Source organism: Cupressus sempervirens, chromosome 10 (genome assembly GCF_028749045.1).
Source record: "Cupressus sempervirens isolate cs-2001-9-10 chromosome 10, ASM2874904v1, whole genome shotgun sequence".
NCBI lineage: Eukaryota > Viridiplantae > Streptophyta > Pinopsida > Cupressales > Cupressaceae > Cupressus > Cupressus sempervirens.
Genome location: NC_143127.1, coordinates 59,172,740 through 59,180,393, shown reverse-complemented (window position 1 = coordinate 59,180,393; position 7,654 = coordinate 59,172,740).

The following is a 7,654-nucleotide window of genomic DNA, read 5'->3' as shown; positions in this document are numbered from 1 at the left end:
AGAATATTTTTCATGTGGACAGATTGGACATTATGTAGCTCAGTGTCCACAATGAGCACCTCAGTTTTTAGGACCTAGTCCTACAGCTTCAGAACCCACAGTTGGTGATGCAGGTAGAGCTCATAGAGTTTTTGCAGCAGTTGATCAGCGTCAGGCAGATCATTAGGGAACAATGGTTGGGACCATAGGTGCTATTCGAGGTATATCTCTTTTAGTATTTTTTGATTCAAGAGCTACAGATTCATTTATTTCACCATCTATAGTTTCTAAGTGTAAGCTGGATGCAGTGAAGCAAGATCATGGTTGGCAAGTGGAACTAGCCTCAGGGATTAAGGTCTCCACGGATTTTGTAGTTATTAAGTGTGGGCTTAGATTAGGAAGCTTTGATACTGCAATGGATCTTCGAGTCATACCCCTTGGTTCCTATGATGTGGTTTTAGGCATGGACTGGCTTGGATCTCATAGAGCCAGTATAGATTGCAGGAAGAAGATTATTTTGTGCCAAAATGACCAAGGGAATGATGCGAAGATAGTTGGGATACCAAGGCCTATATCTCTGCGGATGATTTCTACTATGCAAATGAAGTGGAGTCTCCATAAGGGATGTTAGATATTTTCTATTATGCTAAATGATCTTGATGAGGAAGAGCCTATGAGGAAGACTTTAGATCACCCGATTTTGCAGGAGTACGCAGATGTTTTTCCAAGTGAGATTCCAGGCATGCCTCCAAAGAGGGACATTGATTTTAGTATTGATCTAATTTCTGGAGCGGAGCCTATCTCTAAAGCTCCTTATCATATGACTACTCAAGAATTGGGTGAGCTACGTCTTCAGCAAGAGGAACTTCTGGCCAAAGGGAGCATTCGACCTAGCGTATCACCATGGGGAGTTCCAGTGCTCTTTGTGAAGAAGAAAGATGGTTCTTTACGCCTTTGTATTCACTATAGACAATTGAACAAGGTGACTATTAAGAATAGGTATCCTTTGCCTAGGATTGATGACTTATTTGATCAAATCAAGGGAGCTACAGTATTCTCCAAGATTGACCTTAAGTCAGGATACCACCAGCTTCGCATCAAGGAAGCTAACATTCACAAGACCGCTTTTCGAACTCACTATGGGCATTACAAGTTTACAGTGGTACCTTTTAGGTTGACTAATGCTCCATCAGTGTTCATGAGTTTGATGAATGGTGTTTTTTGATCATATCTTGATAGGTTTGTTCTCATGTTTCTTGATGACATATTGATATATTCTAAGACTCAAAAGGAGCATGAGGAACACCTGCGGTTGGTTTTGCAGTGTTTAAGAGACAATCAGCTTTATGCCAAAGTAGCTAAGTGTGAATTCTTCAAATTGGAGATTCAGTATTTAGGGCATGTCATCTCAAGTGATGGTATTTCAGTGGATCCTGCCAAGATTCAGGCGATAATAGATTGGCCGATACCGACTAATGTGTCAGAGATTCATAGTTTCATGGGCCTAGCAGGTTATTATCACAGATTTGTCTAGAACTTCTCTAGGATAGCACATCCTATCACTTCTCTTCAGAGGAAAGGTAAGAAGTTTGTGTGGATAGAGAAATGTGAGGAATCTTTTTAGAGGCTCAAGGAGCTTTTGACTAGTGCACCAATTTTAGCTGTACCTGATCCAGAAGGTGATTTCATGGTGTGTATAGATGCTTCTCTTGAAGGAATTGGGGCAGTGTTGATGTAGAATGGATGGGTGACTGCGTATGAATCATGCAAGCTTAAGGATCATGAGCTAAATTACCCTACTCATGATCTTGAGTTAGCAGCAGTAGTTCATGCTTTGACAAGATGGAGACATTTCTTGTTGGGGCACAGATTTGAGCTACATAGCGATCATCGTAGTCTTTAGTACATTTTTACTCAGCCTAATTTGAATGCTCGCCAGAGATGATGGATGGAATTTCTATGTGAGTATGATTTTGAGGTTAAGTACATTCAAGGTAAGGAGAATGTGGTGGCGGATGCTTTGAGTCGCAGGAGACATGTGTTATCATCGATGACTCTTAGTGTGGATTTGAGGAGTCAGATTCTTCAAGCACTTCCTACAGATTCCTGGTATTAGGAAGTGTGCAAAGAGATTGATTCAGGAAGACCCTTGGAAGGTAAGTTTGTAGGTTACGTTTGAGAATCAGATGGTCTTTTGAGACATTTGGGGAGGATTTATGTGCCATTACTGGATGAGCTTCGCACCTTGATTCTGGCAGAAGCCCATCGTACACCTTACTCAGCACATCCAGGTGTCAAGAAGATGCATGCTGATTTGAGACGTTTGTTCTTTTGGTCTGGGATGAAGCAAGATATTGCTGATTTTGTGGTTAGGTGTCTTCAGTGTCAGAGAGTCAAGGCAGAACATCAGCACCCAGCTGGACTTTTGCAGCCTAATATCATTCCTTCTTGGAAGTGGGATATCATCTCCATGGATTTTATATTAGGATTACCTATGACAGTTCGACGTCATGATGCTATCATGGTTACCGTTGATCGGTTGACTAAGGTGACACATTTTTCACCGATCAGGTCTTGCTACACAGCATCTTCTGTAGCTAATGTCTTCATGCGTGACATTGTGAGATTACATGGTATTCCTAGAAAGATCATTTCTGACAGAGATCTTGTATTCACATCCACAATCTGGACATCGTTGCAGCATGAGCTTGGAGCGCAGCTAAACTTTAGTTCGGCATATCATCCAAAGACTGATGGTCAGATAGAGAGGGTGAACTAGGTTTTGGAGGACATGTTACGGATGTATGTGATGGATAGGCAGACACATTGGGAGGACTATCTCTACCTAGTGGAGTTTTCTTACAACAATGGGTATCATAGTTCTATTGGCATGGCACCTTTTTAGGCATTATATGGACATCCTTGTCGTACACCCTTGAGTTGGGACAACCTTGAGGATCGCATCCTGTTGGGTCCTGAGATGCTTCGTGATATGGAGCAACAGGTAGTGTGTATCCGTGAGCATTTGAATACGGCACAGGATAGGGAGAAGAAGTATGACGATGCTCATAGGACAGATAAGCAATTTGCTGTGGGTGATAAGGTTTTCTTGAGAGTGCGACCATGAAAGAGTCCAATCTGGTACAGAACGGGTTCTAAGCTAGCACCTCGCTTTGTGGGACCATTCAAGATTTTGGAGAGGATTGGCCCGGTTGCTTACCATCTTGCTCTACCGCCCAGCCTAGCTCGCATTCATGATGTTTTCCATGTTTCAGTGCTCAGGAAGTATATTCCTGATATTGTGCATGTTCTTGATTGGAATGCATTGCAGGTAGAGGACGGGCAGCTAGCTTTGGAGCCGGTTCATATTTTGGAGCAGCGGGGGTTGACCCTCAGGGGTCAAACCATCGAGCAGGTAAGGGTCCAATGGGACCCTACTGATGATTCTTCAGCTACTTAGGAAGATGCAGCTAGATTACGGGAGTTATATCCCTACTTGTTTATAGGCTTCCAGGAGTAAGCCTAATCCAAGGGGGGTTGGATGTAGTGCCTACCCTCGTTCACATCTTTTCTAGACTCATTGTTGCTATTATTATCAGACTTTGATGGACTAGTATTATGTTGATGGATTAGTGGTATTGTTTTGAGACTATCAGACATTATGTTATGAATTCAGTGGTTATATGATGCGATCATTTAGACTTTACATTTCATGCATACATTATGATCATTATATTGTTTTCAGTTATTAATGATGATTAGTTAGATGGTTTATTATCTCATGTGTTTTATTATGGATACTTACCCCATACTTGCATGTGTATGGTGTGCGTGTTTTCTTATTGTATGGCATTTTCGATGTGGTTAAGGAAGGGAGTCGTAGTCACCTGCTTAGTTAGGATCTACATGATGCACCACTTCCTGCCATTTTCTGTTTAGTTAGCACTATATATATATTGGATGTACATGCATGGCTTTTCTACAGGTTGCAGGTACCGGGTACCGACTTCCTTGAATTGCCAAGATGAGCGTACCCTATTATACTATCTCAATGATAAGAGAAGGGAGATAAATTCTCAAGTCCAAATCCCAAACCCTAAAATCATTTATCTTAGTGAGTTAGGACAAGTATCAGAGTTGAGTACCCACCGAATGTGTTGGATGACATAATTCGTGATTTTTAACCCTTTAGACTAATTTTGTATGATTTGTTCTATGATGGGTTTTCATATTTTATCTTGGAGGTCTATGGTGAATTTTCTATTAATTAAGTCTTAATAAATAGATTTAATTAATAAATTAATTATTTGAGAAAATTAATAAAATATCATGATTTTTGATATTGTGATTATAATTAATTAAATGAGAATTAATTGAGGAAAAATAATTAAATAAAAGAAAATTAGTAAATTAAAATTAATAATAATTATAAAATAATAATAAAGTAATAAATAAAATAATAATAATAAAAGTTATAAAAATTAAAATGAAAGTTATAAAATTTAAATAGAAATTATTTAAAAAGTAAATTGGAGTTATAAGCTTGCATGGGAATTAACGCACTTTTCTATTTCTCTTGTGTTAGCAACATAGGAGTTAGTGCATCAATTAAGCACATGGTGTCTACAACTCTATGACTTATCAAAAAAGGTTGGAAAAGACCCATGCTTAGTTGGTGACACCTTCTAGCTGTTTCTAGAAGCATTCTAGAGGTTTCCTGAGAGCTCTTTATATTCAGGCATCCCTAGAAGCTTAGACATAGTGTTTGGAGTGCAATTGGAGCATTGGAGGATTTGAGAGTTCTGAAGAAGGGAGCTTGCTCTGCAGATTCTCTGAGGAAGAGCGATTTAGCATCAGAATCCGGGTAGATTCTTGTGATTTTACTTATGCTATTTTCGCATCTTGCTTTCCCTGTCTTCTTCGTGTCTTCCATATGTCTTCTGAAGAATTTCATATTTTTATTGTATGCATTCTCAATTTGGAAAATTAAATTTATTTGAGAATTTTATATGCATAGATCTAAAAGGAAAAAGGGGCTAGGGTTTAAATGGTAGCCAAACCATTAGATTATTTATTGAATAAATTTGAGATTTAAAAGTTTATAGGAAAACTCCAAAAATTAGAATTCATATATATTGTGAATATATATGTTTATATCTTTAAATCTGCATACATATATATATTTTACATATATATATATATACACATATACATATATATATATATATATATATATACACACATACATATATACATATATATATATATATATACACATATATACATATACATATATATATATATACATATACATATATATATACATATATATATATACATATATATATATACATATATACATATAGATATATATATATACATATATACACATATATACATATATACACATATATACATATATACACATATATACATATATATATATATACATATATATATATATATATATATATATGCATTATTTGTACATATACTGTGACACAAAATTCGTATATGCATATATATATATATATATGTGTGTGTGTGTGTGTGTGTGTAAAAAAATTCATATTAATGAATTTGTTATCGCATGGGAACGTTTTTATAAAAAAACATTATTGAAATCGCATTTAAAAAAAATATATATATAAATTATTTGGAGGGGCGAGTTATACCCTGTACCACCCCCCTCCCTTTCCACGGTTGGTACTATCGCGACAGACGTCCGACAGCGACCCCAAAGGCCCTAACGTCTCTCAAATGAAGGGTCATGAGTACATTGGGTGCAGCAACCAGGGTACAGTCTGAGATATGCAGACAATGGTACAATTGATATGACCGCTGGTATTACAGCGACTGGGGAAGGGGTTAAATTGATATATGAATATGAATTTTGACTTTTCAAGTTGCATTGTTTTATTTATAATGATTTATATAGATGGATCATTTTGTAAAGATAAAATATTAAAAGAATATGATTAATAATTATAATGAAGAGATAATAATAATTAACTTAATTTAGTTAATTAAGGTTAATTATTAGAACGTGATATAAGTTTTGATATATGCAAATTTTGTTCAATGGAAATGTCATTTTTCAAACAAAGTTTATATGAATAAAATATTATTAGATCAATTGGGAAATTGAGTCTAATGGAGAAACTTTTTATCTATCAAACAAATACATGGGTTAGGTAAAACGTGAAATTTCTCCACTTGATATAGTTTGGGAAACGTAAACTGAGACTTTTGCATTTGAATTCAAAATTGAAAACTTAAGAAAACCAAAACATGTGTTTACATTGTGTATTCCTTATGCTATTGTTTTGGGTTTTGGGTTGACTAGTGTTGACCAGTTATAGGACGTCTACCAGAGGCTTGGGGGTTTTGTGATTATGATGTCATGATGATGTTTTAATCTCGATCTTTATAAACCCAACCATGGTTATGTGATGGAATGCTCTATGTATTGGATGTGAATACTGATTGTTATAGTTGAGATTTTTATTTATTTATGAGACTCTTGACCTAACCATTATTTTGGTAATCAATCAGTTATCTTTGGTTATTTTCTAGTCGCCATGATGAGACTGAAATGTGGATTTATTCTTGATAATGTCATGTTGTGATATGTTTGACTCAACCATTTTTGGAGTCTTTGATCAGTATGATTGAGATATATTTTGGTTATTGAGAACCATTGGATACTTTTGATTATCAGTGATACTTCAGTTGCCAATAGAGAGCTGTTATGTTCATGATTTTCTATGGATGTTTGCTCATGGAGATTTGATGCTTTTATGCATATTTGATGATTTTATGGATTATCTTTTGTAATTTTGAGATTTATGAGTCCATGAGCATTAGGGTAGGATATCTGCATGTAGTGATGGGAAGTGGCTTGCAATGGGGGCCGGGGTCCTAAGAGGCTGCCAGGGTAACTCATTGTAAGTTGGATTAATAAGTGATAACATTCACACCTAATACTAACTGAATGAACCTCAAAAGATAAGTGTTTTGTTCTCGCCCATGCCTTGAGTGCTTGTACAGGCTAGGATGGGAGTAGTGAGAACGCATGGTTGCGACCTTGCATTCCATAGTATGTCTTGTTAGTATGAGAGGATACTAGTGGCCGCATGAGATCAGTATGGACCCGTGGAGTTTAGCTAACTGCCAAGGTAACTTGTATGTGATAAATGCGATGACACTTTCCCACTTGCGTAGTAGGTTCCTACATGTCATTGTGTGCCTCTAGGAAGTAGATGTCAGATTTTGTGTTTGGAACCTTTGAGTTAGTATACCTTTAGGATTCCTGGACTTATAGAGATATGTTCTATGTGTTATGGATAGCCTGTTTAAGACTTGAGATTATCTCCTCAGCATGGTGGAAGTGGACCACTTAGGTACCACGTGGTCGGGTGGTAGTGTATTTTCCACTCTTATCATTTGAGACTCATTGAGACATCATGGCTGATGCGTCCTTCATGATGGTGGATATGTATCCTTTCATTGATGATTAGCATATGTTAGATGATGTTATCTTATGCTTATATTTGCATGTTAGATTACTTTCTACATATGATGTTGTATATATTAGGAGTGACATTCCTACTATGTTAATACTAATGATCTCTTCGGTGATTTGGGATGTTACGCACGGAGGGATGGCTAGGGC